Source organism: Nomascus leucogenys, chromosome 13 (genome assembly GCF_006542625.1).
Source record: "Nomascus leucogenys isolate Asia chromosome 13, Asia_NLE_v1, whole genome shotgun sequence".
NCBI classification, from domain to species: Eukaryota; Metazoa; Chordata; class Mammalia; order Primates; family Hylobatidae; genus Nomascus; species Nomascus leucogenys.
The window spans coordinates 20139852-20156055 of record NC_044393.1 but is presented as its reverse complement, the minus strand read 5'-3'; the positions used below and the strand labels follow the sequence as shown (position 1 = coordinate 20156055).

Below are 16204 nucleotides of genomic sequence, written 5' to 3'. Positions count from 1 at the left end.
AAGTCAAATGGTATTTCTAGTTCTAGATCCTTGAGGAATCGCCACACTGTCTTCCACAATGGTTGAACTAGTTTACAGTCCCACCAATAGTGTAAATGTGTTCCTATTTCTCCACAGCCTCTCTAACACCTGTTGTTTCCTGACTTTTTAATGATGGCCATTCTAACTGGTGTGAGATGGTATCTCATTGTTTTGATTTGCATTTCTCTGATGACCAGTGATGATGAGCATTTTTTCATGTGTCTGTTGGCTGCATAAATGTCTTCTTTTGAGACGTGTCTGTTCATATCCTTTGCCCACTTTTTGATGGAGTTTTTTTTTTTCTTGTAAATTTGTTTAAGTTGTTTGTAGATTCTGGATATTAGCCCTTTGTCAGATGGGTAGATTGTGAAAATTTTCTCCCATTCTGTAGGTTGCCTGTTCACTCTGATGGTAGTTTCTTTTGCTGTGCAGAAGCTCTTTAGCTTAATTAGATCCCATTTGTCTATTTTGGCTTTTGTTGCCATTGCTTTTGGTGTTTTAGACATGAAGTCCTTGCCCATGCCTATGTCCTGAATGGTATTGCCTAGGTTTTCTTCTAGGGTTTTTATGGTTTTAGGTCTAACATTTAAGTCTTTAATCCATCTTGAGTTAATTTTTTTTATTATTATTTAAGAACTTTATTAACAGATGCTTGCAGTTTGTTGACTTTTTTGAAAAAATCAAGTTGTAAACTTTTATTACAAATTAAAAATGAAGTTCTTAAAGATCTCAACTTGACCAGATATGAAACAATTTAAAAACCTTTAAAGGCGTATTGAGAAAAACCAGGCTTTTTTAAAAAACACGTTTGTTATTACCAAAAAGAGACGTGTTTAGGTAAAAATAATAAAAACCCCATGCTGCATAGATAATGCAGATAGTTCTATTTATCTGGTCAACGGGCAAAAAGCAAGCACTTAAGGTCTTGAGCTCCAATCTTTTGTTCATTTCTTATTGCTGGAATTTCATATTTCTTCTTGTTGGATGACTAAACCGGATGATGGTAGAGATGGTAAGCTGGCATTTACTCAGCCCCGCCCTGCTCAGCTTCGGGAGCGGACGAATTCTCAGCTGGTGGATAGGCTGCTTTTGTCTCTTTGCCGTCTTGTGGTTTAGGGTTTTCTGGGCGTCTGCGTCGGTAATTGAAGTTGCGGCGGTACCGACGTTGAGGTGGCTGCTGACCTTGGGTCTCATCTCCTTGATTTTCTTTATCTTCTTCATTGCCATCCTCTCTAGGCTGTCTTTGGCGAGGAGGGCCCCTGCGGAATCGTGGTCTATATCCCCGATACATATTCTGCCTCACTGGTCTACCTTGTTCTCCTGCACCCTGGTTGTCAGCACCCTCCATCACTTCTCCCTGCACAGGAGGGTTGGAATACTGTGGTCGACGCCCATAGGGTCTCCACATGTAGTAAGGTGGGAACCTTCGCCTGCAGTAGGGCTGGCGTTGTTGGGCCTGGCCTTCGGGAGCACTCTCCGATCCCTCGTTCTTTTCCCCACTCTCACTATTCTGGTAATTTTGCTGGTAATTGCGTGGGGGACCCCTACGACGTGAATAGCGTCTATAATGGTTACGGTCTGCTGCATATTTACTGCCTTGAACTGGAACACCACCAGGACCTGTAATATTTGCTGCCTCCGCACCCTTTTCTCCTTCAACAACATCAAACTCCACAGCCTCTCCATCTCCTACACTGCGAAGGTACTTCCTGGGGTTATTCTTCTTTATGGCAGTCTAGTGTACAAATACATCTTCCTTGGTGTCATTCCTGTTGATGAAACCGTATCCGTTCCTTACATTGAACCATTTTACTGTTCCCAAAACCTTCGTTGCGATGACTTTCTTGTCGCCGCCGGCAGGCGCCGCCGATGCGAGACCTCCCGGGCCACCGCTCCCTGCGCCGCTGCCCGTAGTGCCGGGCTTGGTGTCGGCGGCGCTGAGGGCGGGGGCGGCGAGGTGGGGGGCGGCGGGCGGCTGCTGGGTCTCGGCCTCGCTGCTCATGGTTGCGGTGATGGTGACTGGGGCCGGCTGCGGCAGCTGCGGCTCCTCCCAGGGTGTGATGGTAACTAGGCCGGCGGTGGAGGTGGGGCTGCTCAGGGCTCTCTGGGGTCCGCTCTCCGCTCCCGCTACCGATCGAACTCTTGAGTTAATTTTTGTATAAGGTGTAAGGAAGGGATCTAGTTTCAGCTTTCTACATATGGCTAGCCAGTTTTCCCAGCACCATTTATTAAATAGGGAATCCTTTCCCCATTTCTTGTTTTTGTCAGGTTTGTCAAAGATCAGATGGTTGTAGATGTGTGGTATTATTTCTGAGGGCTCTGTTCTGTCCATTGGTCTATATCTCTGTTTTGGTACCAGTACCATGCTGTTTTGGTTACTGTCTTTGTAGTATAGTTTGAAGTCAGGTAGCGTGATGCCTCCGGCTTTGTTCTTTTGGCTTAGGATTGACTTGGCAATGCGGGTTCTTTTTTGGTTTCATGTGAACTTTAGAGTAGTTTTTTCCAATTCTGTGAAGAAAGTCATTGGTAGCTTGATGGGGATGGCATTCAATCTATAAATTACCTTGCGCAGTATGGCCGTTTTCACAATATTAATTCTTCCTATCCATGAGCATGGAATGTTCTTCCATTTGTTTGTATCCTCTTTTATTTCATTGAGCAGTGGTTCGTAGTTCTCCTTGAAGAGGTCCTTCACATCCGTTGTATTTGGATTCCTGGGTATTTTATTCTCTTTGGAGCAATTGTGAATCGGAGTTCACTCAAGATTTGGCTCTCTGTTTGTCTGTTATTGGTTTATAGGAACGTTTAGATTTTTGCACATTGATTTTGTATCCTGAGACTTTGCTGAAGTTGCTTATCAGCTTGAGGAGATTTTGGGCTGAGATGATGGGGTTTTCTAAATATACAGTCATGTCATCTGCAAACAGGGACAATTTGACTTCCTCTTTTCCTAATTGAATACGCTTTATTTCTTTCTCCTGCCTGATTGCCCTGGCCAGAACTTCCAACAGTATGCTGAATAGGAGTGGTGAGAGAGGGCATCCCTGTCTTGTGACAGTTTTCAAAGGGAATGCTTCCAGTTTTTGCCCATTCAGTATGATATTGGCTGTGGGTTTGTCATAAGTAGCTCTTATTATTTTGAGATACGTCCCATCAATACCTAGTTTATTGAGAGTTTTTAGCAGAAAGAGTTGTTGAATTTTGTCAAAGGCCTTTTCTGCATCTATTGAGATAATCATGTGGTTTTTGTCTTTGGTTCTGTTTATATGATGGATTATATTTATTGATTTGCATATGTTGAACCAGCCTTGCTTCCCAGGGATGAAGCCAACTTGATCGTGGTGGATAAGCTTTTGATGTGCTGCTGGATTCGATTTGCCAGTATTTTATTGAGGATTTTTGCATTGATGTTCATCAGGGATATTGGTCTAAAATTCTCTTTTTTGGTTGTGTCTCTGCCAGGCTTTGGTATCAGGATGGTGCTGGCCTCATAAAATGAATTAGGGAGGATTCCCTCTTTTTCTATTGATTGGAATAGTTTCAGAAGGAATGGTACCAGCTCCTCCTTATACCTCTGGTAGAATTTGGCTGTGAATCCATCTGATCCTGGACTTTTTTTGGTTGGTAGGCTATTAAATTATTGCCTCAATTTCAGAGCCTGTTATTGGTCTATTCAGGGATTCAACTTCTTCCTGGTTTAGTCTTGGGAGGGTGTATTTGTCCAGGAATTTATCAATTTCTTCTAGATTGTCTAGTTTATTTGTGTAGAGATGTTTATAGTATTCTCTGATGGTAGTTTGTATTTCTGTGGGATCAGTGGTGATATCCCCTTTATCATTTTTTATTGCGTCTATTTGATTCTTCTCTCTTTTCTCCTTTATTAGTTAGTCTTGCTAGTGGTCTATTTTGTTAATCTTTTCAAAAAAACCAGCTCCTGGATTCATTATTTTTTGAAGGGTTTTTTGTGTCTCTGTCTCCTTCAGTTCTGCTCTGATCTTAGTTATTTCTGCTAGCTTTTGAATGTGTTTGCTGTTGATTCTCTAGTTCTTTTAATTGTGATGTTAGGGTGTCAATTTTAGATCTTTCCTGCTTTCTCTTGTGGGCATTTAGTGCTATAAATTTTCCTCTACACACTGCTTTAAATGTGTCCCAGAGATTCTGGTATGTTGTCTTTGTTCTCATTGGTTTCAAAGAACATCTTTATTTCTGCCTTCATTTCGTTATGTACCCAGTAGTCATTCAGGAGCAGATTGTTCAGTTTCCATGTAGATGAGTGGTTTTGAGTGAGTTTTTAAATCCTGAGTTCTAATTTGATTGCACTGTGGTCTGAGAGACAGTTTGTTATAATTTCTGTTCTTTTATATTTGCTGAGTAGTGCTTTACTTCCAACTATGTGGTCAATTTTAGAATAAGTGTGATGTGGTGCTGAGAAGAATGTATATTCTGTTGATTTGGGGTGGAGAGTTCTGTAGATGTCTATTAGGTCCGCTTGGTGCAGAGCTGAGTACAAGTTCTGGATATCCTTGTTAACTTTCTGTCTCGTTGATCTGTCTAATGTTGACAGTGGGGTGTTAAAGTCTCCCATTATTATTGTGTGGGAGTCTAAGTTTCTTTGTAGGTCTCTAAGGACTTTATGAATCTAGGTGCTCCTGTGTTGGATGCATATATATTTAGGATAGTTAGCTCTTCTTGTTGAATTGATCCTTTTACCATTATGTAATGGCCTTCTTTGTCTCTTTTTATCTTTGTTGGTTTAAAGTCTGTTTTATCAGAGACTAGGACTGCAGCCCCTGCCTTTTTTTGTTTTCCGTTTGCTTGGTAGATCTTCCTCCATCCCTTTATTTTGAGCCTATGTGTGTCTCTGCACGTGAGATAGGTCTTCTGAATATAGCACACTGATGGGTCTTGACTCTTTATCCAATTTGCCAGTCTGTGTCTTTTAATTGGAGCATTTAGCCCATTTACATTTAAGGTTAATATTGTTATGTGTGAATTTGATCCTGTCATTATGATGTTAGCTGGTTATTTTGCTTGTTAGTTGATGCAGTTTCTTCCTGGCATCAATGGTCTTTACAATTTGGCATGTTTTTGCGGTGGCTGGTAGCGGTTGTTCCTTTCCATGTTTAGTGCTTCCTTCAGGAGCTCTTTTAGGGCAGGCCTGGTGGTGACAAAATCTCTCAGCATTTGCTTGTCTGTAAAGGATTTTATTTCTCCTTCACTTATGAAGTTTAGTTTGGCTGGATATGAAATTCTGGGTTGAAAATTCTTTTCTTTAAGAATGCTGAATATCGGCCCCCACTCTCTTCTGGCTTGTAGAGTTTCTGCCGAGAGATCAGCTGTTAGTCTGATGGGCTTCCCTTTGTGGGTAACCTGACCTTTCTCTCTGGCTGCCCTTAACATTTTTTCCTTCATTTCAACTTTGGTGAATCTGACAGTTATGTGTCTTGGAGTTGCCCTTCTCGAGGAGTATCTTTGTGGCATTCTCTGTATTTCCTGAATTTGAATGTTGGCCTGCCTTGCTAGGTTGGGGAAGTTCTCCTGGATAATATCCTTATGTGTTTTCCAACTTGGTTCCATTCTCCCTGTCACTTTCAGGTATACCAATCAGATGTAGATTTGGTCTTTTCACATAGTCCCATATTTCTTGGAGGCTTTGTTAGTTTCTTTTTACTCTTTTTTCTCTAAACTTTTCTTCTCGCTTCATTTCATTCATTTAATCTTCAGTCACTGACACCCTTTCTTCCACTTGACTGAATTGGCTACTGAAGCTTGTGCATGCATCACGTAGTTCTCGTGCCATGGTTTTTAGCTCCATCAGGTCATTTAAGGTCTTCTCTATGCTGTTTATTCTAGTTAGCTATTTGTCTAATCTCTTTTCAAGGTTTTTAGCTTCTTTGTGATGGGTTCAAACACCCTCCTTTAGCTCGGAGAAGTTTGTTATTACCGATTGTCTGAAGCCTACTTCTGTCAACTTGTCAAAGTCATTCCCTGTCCAGCTTTGTTCTGTTACTGGCGAGGAGCTGCGTTCCTTTGGAGGAGAAGAGGCACTGATTTTTATAATTTTCAGCTTTTCTGCTCTGGTTTCTCCCCATCTTTGTGGTTTTATCTACCTTTGGTCTTTGATGATGGTGATGTACAGATGGGATTTTGGTGTGGATGTCCTTTCTGTTTGTTAGTTTTCCTTCTAACAGTCAGGACCCTCAGCTGCAGTGCTGTTGGAGTTTGCTGGAGGTCCACTACAGACCCTGTTTGCCTGGGTATCACCAGCGGAGGCTGCAGAACAGCAAATATTGCAGAACAGGAAATGTTGCTGCCTGATCCTTCCTCTGGAAGCTTTGTCTTAGAGGGGCACCTGGCTGTATGAGGTGTCAGTCAGCCCCTACTGGGAGGTGTCTCCCAGTTAGGCTACTCAGGGGTCAGGGACCCACTTGAGGAGACAGTCTGTCTGTTCTCAGATCTCAAACTTTGTGCTAGGAGAACCACTACTCACTTCAAAGCTGTCAGACAGGGACGTTTAAGTCTGCAGAAGTTTCTGCTGCCCTTTGTTCAGCTATGCCCTGCCCCCAGAGGTGGAGTCTACAGAGGCAGGCAGGCCTCCTTGAGCTGTGGTGGGCTCTACCCAGTTCGAGCTTCCCAGCTGCTTTGTTTACCTACTCAAGCCTCAGCTATGGCGGACACCCCTCCCCCAGCCTTGCTGCCGCCTTGCAGTTTGATCTCAGACTGCTGTACTAGCGGTGAGCGTGGCTCCTTGGGCATGGCACCCTCTGAGCCAGGCGTGGGATATAATCTCCTGATGTGCCGTTTGCTAAAACCATTGGAAAAGCACAGTATTAGGGTGGGAGTATCCTGATTTTCCAGGTACCATCTTTCACGGCTTCCCTTGGCTAGGAAAGGGAATTCCCCAACCCCTTGGACCCTTTGTGCTTCCCCGGTGAGCCGATGCTCCACCCTTCTTCGGCTCACACTCCGTGGGCTGCACCCACTGTCCAACAAGCCCCAGTGAGATGAACCTGGTACCTTAGTTGGAAATGCAGAAATCACCCGTCTTCTGCGTCGCTCACGCTGGGAGCTGTAGACTGGAGCTGTTCCTATTTGGCCATCTTGGAGGGTGACTTCAGCATATTTATTTTTAAGCTGCCTTTCTTACTGAATCTATTATGATTTTTAACAGGCTTTCAATTCATTTTCTTTTTTTTTTTCCCTAGGTAGAAAATAATAAAATGGTTAAATATTAATTGTTATACTTATTTTCCTAATAGTTGTATCTCTAATTTCATTCTCTTGTCTAGTGACATCAGTAGCACCTCCAGAAGAGAGAACAAAAGCAGTGGTAGCACCAATCTCCTTAGTCTTTTCTCAGATTTAAGGGGAATCTCATGTGTGTCTTCCCTTTGAGAATGATGCCAACACTCATTTGATGTACATGTGCACACGTTTTTGTTGTGGAACTATCCTTCTATTCTTGTTTTATGAAATATTGCTATCAGGGATAGATATTACTTTTAAAAATTGTATTTTAGGGCCATGTGTGGGGCTCATGCCTGTAATCCCAGCAATTTGGGAAGCCGAGGTGGGTGGATCACTTGAGGTCAGGAGTTCGAGAACAGCAAGACCAACATGGTGAAACCCCACCTCTACTAAAAATACAGAAATTAGCCAGGTGTAGTGGCATGTGCCTGTAATCACAGCTACTCGAGAGGCTGAGGCAGGAGAATGGCTTGAACCCAGGAGGCAGAGGTTGCAGTGAGCCAAGATCATGCCACTGCACTCCAGCCTGGGTGACAGGGCAAGACTTGGTCTCAGAAAAAATAAAAAATTGTTTTTTAGGTATTTATTGAACCTTTTTTCCTTTTATATTAACAGCCTACCAAATTTTGAATAACCCTTGCTTATTCTCACAATTTTTCTTTTAATGTTCTATTTAGTTTATTTGCTAATATTTTGTTATTTTGCATGTATATTCATAATTGGGTTTGTGGTCTTCCATTTTGTGCTTGTCTACTTTTTAAATATTTAATTCTGCATAATTTGTAAAATTAATTGAAAATTTTCTTTCATTATGCATTGGGACGATTTAAAGGGCAACAGATTTCTATGTTGTTTGGATTTTTGAAAGAGTTCTACTTCATCTGATGTTATCATGGTTCTGCTTTCTGCTTGTTTGTTTTTCCTGGAACAATTTTTTTGAACAAGTTTTGCTGGTCCTCTTACTCATAGTCTTTCTGAATCATTTTATTTTACTTAAGTGTTTGTGGAGTTACATTTTATGTTTTAATTTAAGCTTTTAAAAAATCTGTGTTTATTCCATTTTCATTTATTGTCATAATAATTTCTGTTTAAAAATGTTCTTAGGTTATTTTGTTTGTTGTGATTCATCGCAGTATAATTTGCTTTGTATCTTTTGCTGTACTGTTCATAATTTTTAAAGTAATTGAATGCCCATATAGATTCTGCTTTTAGATCTATTGATAATTGAATAACTTCATTAATCCTTGTTCTCTAATTCATGAGTGTTAGAAGTAAGGCCTTGCCCTTTGTCTTTCTCTATGAACGAGAAGGCCAACTGCCCGTTTTTGCTTCCTCTCATTCTCTCCTCTGTCAATATCAATTCCAAATCCACCTCACCAGATTTGTGTATCCTGAATTTTTGCCCCAGCCTATTATAAGGAACTTATCGTTAATATTTGTATTAGATGTCTTTCTTTGTCAAGGAACTTAATGTTTTTGTTCTTTCTTATAACAATACTTCCCATGGCTATTTAGTCTTCATTTCATGTTTGGAATTTGGATGCAGTTTGGATGGATTTGGCTCTTACCCCAGGCTTTCTACAACACAGCCTTCATGTTCAGAAATATATACTTATTCAACTAGTTCTTGAGAGAGTGTTTACGTGACCTCCTCCTAAAGTTTTCTGATGTTTAATAACAGCCTGTTTCCTTACCAGGTGACTGGCACTTTGACTGGGCTTAGAATTTGGGGGCTTAGAACTTGGGACCATATTCCTTTTCTTCCTTTAAACGCTGCCTTGTCTTCTGGCAGTGAATGTATGGCAGAAACATCAGAGTCCTTTTTCTTCAGTGTAGATATTTACAGACATTTTTCTTAACTAAAATGAAATAATCTTTGTCAGAACTTGCCTTGACATTGCCTTCTTTGTTCCTCTTTCATATTAGGAAAAATCTCTCCTTTTATGTTTCGAACACTGTTTCTGTCTTTTTTTTTTTTTTTTTTGAGATGGAGTCTCACTCTGTTGCCCAGGCTGGAGTGAAGTGGCGTGATCTTGGTGCACTGCAACCTCTGCCTCCCAGGTTCAAGCAATTTTCCTGCCTCAGCCTCCCGAGTAGTTGGGACTACAGGCGCACGCTGCCATGCCTGGCTAATTTTTTTGTATTTTAGTAGAGATGGAGTTTCACCGTGTTGCCCAGGCTGGTCTTGAACTCCTGAGCTCAGGCAATCCACCCACCTCGGCCTCCCAAAGTGCTAGGATTACAGGCATGAGCCACCACGCCCGGCCTCTAGTCTCTTCTTTAGGAGCACCAATTATCCTATACTCCTTCTCTTTTTCTTTCTTCTGTGGTTTTCCTCAATCCTTTGTCTTTTGCTTCTACATTCTGCATTATTTTCTCTCAAGGACCCTCCATCTTGCCAACCTGGGTTCCTTCAATGATGAATCTGTTCTCCCTCCCTTCCTACCCATTTAAAAAATGTTGCAGGAGCGTTGCTTGGCCTCTTACCATTTTTTCTTAGCATTGCCCATTGTTTTGTAAACCCAATCCGTAGTTACAGGAGCTCACTTTGCATCCGTTTTTTTCTTTGGAGTCCTTAAACTTTTTCCCATGCCACTGAGAATAGAAAGTAGATTTGCCCCAAATTTTCATCTGTTTTATGGGTTCAGTTTATAGAAATATGGTCTTCATCTCTCTACGCTGCTGTGTTCATTTCCTTGTCATTGGTTGCTAAGTTCTTGCTTCTCACTCCCTTCTTACCTTTGAATAGGATTCTATTTAGGATTTGTGCTTACCTTGGGCTGGCATGGATAGATTTTCCTTCGTGATTCCTCACACTTTGCACTCTACCCTTAGGTATTTGGGTAGCTTCAGAATTGTCTTACTAGAACTCTGTAAGTGAATATATATCTGGATGCATTTTGAGAGATTCAGAAGGATGCAAAACCAATAGAAAATATTGGTTACTTTAAGGTAAGATTGAAGGGAAATACTATTGACCTTTAATTTAAAAATCTCTCTTAAAAAATGGGCAAACATTATGAATATCAGATAGAATGTATAAATGACTAATCTGCTATGTAAAAAGATGTTTGACCTTGCTGATAGCCAGTGAAGTGCAAACTAAAACCACACTGAGACATCATCACTTGCACATCAGATTGAAAAAGATTTACAATTTTATAATGTCCAATATGGTAAAGATGTTGAGAAAGAGGCACTATTTCAAGAATTTTTTTTTTTTTAAGGGAACTTGGAGACTGGATCATGTAACTTAATTTTAGGCATTTAAAACTCAGACTGAAATGGGCCTATGGACGAAGTGGGTTAATTTGGTCTTTATGTATTTTGTTTTCGCTAAATAAATATTTCATGTAGGTTTAAGAAACCGTATAAACAAATTCAATCACAGACTTTAGTTTGCGTTAGGATTGCCTTCAGTTTTTCGGTACTTTTATGTTTTGCCTAAAATGTGATTTCTTCACTGCTTTATCAAGAGCTGGACCTGACATCAGTATTATAAAATAAATATACAGAGCTCGAGGGCTTCAAGTTCCTGTCAAGGTGACCCAGAAGCCCATATCGATGTTTCTTGCCATGAACTCTACTCTGGAGAAACCACAGAAATAGGATAAAACATGGATTGGAGGAACTAACAAAGGACTGTTGGAAGCCCCTGGAAGGGTCTATGGCTGCTTTGAGCTGGAGTGTATATATATGGGTGCACACACTCGTGTATTTGGGAGCAGTAAAGGATGGGAGAAGCAAAGGCAATGGTGGGAGGGTGGGTTAGAGCAGTGATTTGCAATCCTGGTGCACATTATATATCATCTGAGAAGCTTTAAAAAATATTCACACCAGATAACAGGGAAATATAGGAGAATGTCCTCCTCCTTAGCTGATGTTGAATTACTAGCTGTCTGCAACTCATTTCCAAATGCTTCAACAAAACAAAACACTTCATAACAGAGAATAAGAGAGAGAGAATGAGAGCAACTGTGGCAACTTTTGATGAATCCAGGTGAAGACAGCAGTGATGTTCTCTGTACTATTTTTTTTAAGACTGATTTGTTGGTTTGATTTTTGTTTTCAAAATGCAATGTTGAGAAAATCAATACTCACCTCCAAGCCTCATCCCAGGTATTCTGATTTCGTTGGTCTGTGATGCAGTGGCATTTGAAAAATGTTCCATATGTGAATATAATGCTGAACCAAGATTAAAACCCACGGGGTCGGCAGGAAGCTTTTAAAAAGCTCTACTCTTGCTGCTTCTCCTGAAGTGCCTTGATACCATCTTTGACTTCCTCTTCACCATAGAAATTGGAAGCAACAGTCCAAACCTCCAGTGCCAGTAAACATGGGACAGCTAGGTGCTCTGCTGAGTGAGGAATTGATGCAAAATGAAATCCCAACCAGAGGAGTTGTCAGTTACAATGGCAGCAAAGAGCAGTGGCTAACTGTTGTTTTGTGGTACTTGAGCTTCTCCACTCAGAGGCTCATCCCTCTACTTAACTGACATTCATCCACAGGGACACAGATGAGAGCCTGGCCCTTGAGGTTTCATTCATACTCTGCTAAACAAAGTAGTTGATTCCACTGTGGGAAAATGAATTCACAGGCCAAGTTACCTAGACACCTGAGAAATACCTCTCTTATTAAAAAAAAAATAAGACAAACAGAATGCATTCCACCTGAAGCAGAATTATTGAGAGATGGCTTCAGAATTTAAAATAAACATTATAAAAATAATTAAGAAAATAAGAGATGATTTTAAGCATATGAAGAAAAAGTAAGAAATCGTGGACAAGAACCAAGTGGAAATATCGAGTATGAAAAGTATAATAGTTAAAGCAAAAAATACAAGTGATAGCATTAATAGCAGGACGGAAGCAGCTGAAGAACCAATTAATGTAATGGAGGATTAGGTAGAGGAATTATTCTGAGGCAGTAGGAAATGATGAAGAGGGAGAAAACTATGTATTTTCAAAATGCTTTGAAATATGGAGGATAGAAGTAGAAGTGTTAATATTTTAAAAATGAAAACACTAAGAGAAGAAAAAAATCGAGAAGATGAAATATTTAAACAAACAGTGAAGATTCAACTTCCTAAAATTGAAGACAAGGGTCTCTGGCTTGAAAAGTCCTATAGAACACCAAAGAAAAGAGATGAAGAAAAACCTATAATTAGCTGGGTGTGGTGGCTCACACCTGTAATCCCAGGACTTCGGGAGGCCGAGGCAGGAAGATTGCTTGTGTCCAGGAGTTCAAGACCAGCCTGGGCAACATAGTGAGACCCCTTCTCTACAAAAAATAAAAAATTAGCTGAATGTGGTGGTGTGCACCTGTAGTCCTAGCTACGTGGGAGGCCTGAGGCAGGAGAATTGTTTGAGCCTGGGAGGTTGAGCCTGCAGTGAGCCATGATCGTGCCACTGCACTCCAGCTTGGTGGATAGAGTGAGACTTTGTCTCAAAACAAAACAAAGCAAACCCCACAAAAAATCCTGTACCTGTATAAGAGTGAAACATAAGAACATCAAAGACAAATTCTAAATGTTTTTGAAGTTGAAGCAGATTGCCAACAAACAAGAATCAGACCAACGTCAAGTGGGTACTACAAGTGATATGAAAAACATGGAAGACTAGATATAAATATAGTCAAGTTCAAGAAATAAATAAGGATAAATAAACTTGAGTGTGGATCTTAAATTAAGGGCAACTGACACAAGGCCCAAAGCAAAATAAATAAATTTTGAACCAGCAAAAGGAAATTCTCCCTACCCAAAAGAAAGTTGGATAGAAGAATAAAAAAAGAAAAAGAAATCCCTGTAAGTGTATATTGTGAAATACATTATAACAATAATAATAATAAATAAAAATGGATTAAATTCACTAATTAAATTCACAGACATCTCAGAGTAGATTTTTTAAAAGAAAGAGACATTATGTTTTTAAAATAAGAAATAAGCAATACAAAAAGGCAAAGAAAGTTGAAAAATCAGACTGGATTCCAGGCAAATATGAAAATATTGATAATCTGGCAATTTCAACATGTGAGAAAATAGCATTTAATGCCAAAACATCGTAATGAACAAAGCAAGAGGTTGTATCCTAATAAAAGGAACAATATAACACAAAACCCAATACAAATATATATGCACCTAAAAATATACACTAAAAATATATCAAGTAACAATTGACAGAGCCACAGGGAGGGGATGATAATTCGTTATTCACAGCTGAATCTTTTATTGTATTCCTCCAAGGAATGGACAGATTAGGTAGTCTAAAAATGATCAGAAATATTTTTAAAAATCTTCTCTTTGCTCCCAGTGTTCTGAAATTTCATGATGATATGTTTTAGCATGGGTCTATTTTTGTCCATCTTAACTTGATACTCATGGGCCTTTTCAATCTGGCAGTTCTTGTCCTTCTCTTAGCGACATGTTTTATTGTTGTTTTGTTGCTGATGTACTCCCCTATGTTTCTCTGCTCTCACTGGAACTCCTTTTATTTGGGTGGCATCTTCTGGATGGTTTCTCTAGTTTTTTTTTTTTTTAATCTTTTCTTTCCTATTATCTATATCTTTGTGTTTTTGATCTACTTTCTGGGAGATTTCCTCATCTATAGCTTCCAAGCCTGCTGCTGATTTTAAATTTTTTTCTATCGTATTTTTAACTTTATGAGCACTTTTTTGGTTTCAGAATGTTGCTTTTCTTAAAATAGAATCCTGTTCCTATTTCGTGTTTGCAATACTTCATCCCTTTGAGGGAACTAATACTTTTTAAAAAGAGATTTTCTTCTTTCTGGATAATTTCTGTTTCTCTAAATACCCCTGTACTGGTTTTTGTTGCTGCTGTAAAAAAATTAAAATAATATAAGTGTATTATCTTATAGTTCTGTAGGTTAGATGTTCAATATGGGTTTCACTGAACTGATATCATAGCGTTGGAAGGATCATGTTTCTTTCTAGAGGTTCTAGGGCTAATCTGTTTCCTTGCCTTTTTCAGCTTTTAGAGACCAGTCACATTTCTTAACTCATAGCCTGTTTCCTCACATCTCTCTATCTCTTTTCTAGTTGCCACATCTCCCTCTGAGCATGGCAAAGAAAAGTTCTTGGCTTTTAAGGACACATGTGATTTGACTGGGCTCACTAAGATAATCCAGGATAATCTCCTCATCTCAAAATCAGATCATTAACAACTTTAATTCCATTTGCAACCTTAAATCTGCAAAAGTGCCATGTAACATTATACATTCCCTGGTTCTGGGGATTCGAACATGCATATTGTGGGAGGCCATTTTTCTGCCTACCATACCCCATCCCCATAACCTCTCTCTTTTTTTGTTTAGTTTTGTTCTCTGATTTTCACTTTGGAGGTTTTCTTCACGCATCTGATGATCTCTAGCTATCTGCACATACTTAGGAATGAGAGATTAAAAAGTTTATTGGAAGCTCTAAAACATGAGTGGAGCTTATTGGCTGTGTAACTGTGGATTATTTGACAGATTATTTCCCTGGGCAACCCCCATGTGAGTATCTCAGGGTCTTTCTTGTTGGGCTGGTCAATTCCCCAGAGAAGACTTGTACAGTCTCCTCCCTAGAGGCAGAAGGCCTGGCCACCCAAGTCACACTATCTGAGCAGGGGAAGAGGCTTAATACGAATTTCAAGATCTGGGATGTGTGTGTTTAGACTGAATAATTCTCTTGTGTCTGTCAATTATACCTGTCATCCCTTTTGCAAAAACCAGACATTCAGTCATCTGCCTGGGTGTAAAGATTCAAGGGGAAAATGGGGCAGGGGAGTCCAAATGTCTTTTAAAGAGACCTTCAACAACTCTTGAATTTTTAGTCAAATCCTCACCTTTACTTCCAGAGATCCTGGATAGCAATTGCTGAGTGACTGGGGGATTCTTTAGTATAAACTGGGTTGGTTCTTGGATTTACCCTCCATTGGCTTGTAACTCAACTTTCTCAGTTCTCAGCTTGTCTATCTGCTTTCCAGTTTCCAAAATTTTGATGTTGCTTTTTCCCCTATTGGTCCTTGTTAATAGATGCCTTATTGGTTTTTCTTAAAACCCTTTATTCCTGGCTAACGCGGTGAAACCCCGTCTCTACTAAAAATACAAAAAAATTAGCCGGGCGTGTTGGCGGGCACCTGTAGTCCCAGCTACTCGGGAGGCTGAGGCAGGAGAATGGCGTGAACCCGGGAGGAGGAGCTTGCAGTGAGCCGAGATAGCACCATTGCACTCCAGCCTGGGCGACAGAGCAAGACTCCGCCTCAAAAAAAAAAAAAAAAAAAACCCTTTATTGTTGCTATAATGGCATTTCCAAAGAAAGCAGAGCTCAAAGCTTGGGCTCAATTCATTATTTTTTTAACTGGAAGTTGGTACATTGTTCCATATTTGTTGAACCCACTGTGCAATGTGAGCCACGGAAGTGCCCTGTCCCACTGTGGATGCCTCTTCTGACTGACATATTTCTCCTTTTTTGGGGTGCACCAAACATATCAAAGAGATGTCAAACTAAAGGAAAAGCTCATAACCATAGGCTTTCTGTGTTGAAAGTTGCTATGACTTTTAATGGCAAAAACCACAATTATGTTTGCACCAACTTAATAATATTCCCAACCCAGCAGGTATTTGTTGAAGATATTGGGCTATCACTCTGAAAATAGTTCCCAAATAATATTTTCCAGCCTCCCTGATTCTGCCTTTGCCTTCCTGACATCCATGTGTGTGCCCACTTGTGTGTGCTTGCACACAGACACACACACACACTCACATTTTCTTCCTTTTTTGGAGTGTACCCTTATCAGTATTAAGAATCTGACTCAGAACGATAGGGAGGGCTTTAGTCTTCCTGTTCAGCTATTACCATGGCTCAGAATGCTGTCTATGTCGGGAGACGAGTCCCTGGTTTTTTTTCATGGCCTGTCCATGTCTTTCCCTCATGCCAC

At 40.2% G+C, this 16204-nt stretch overlaps 1 pseudogene across 1 annotated transcript; it reads right to left on the bottom strand.

Moving 5' to 3' along the window:
• Positions 1–670: 670 nt before the first annotated feature.
• LOC105740677 lies at positions 671–2038 on the bottom strand (annotated as a pseudogene). Its single transcript, XR_004033065.1, has one exon. The product of XR_004033065.1 is annotated as a nuclease-sensitive element-binding protein 1 pseudogene (transcript).
• Positions 2039–16204: the final 14166 nt, after the last annotated feature.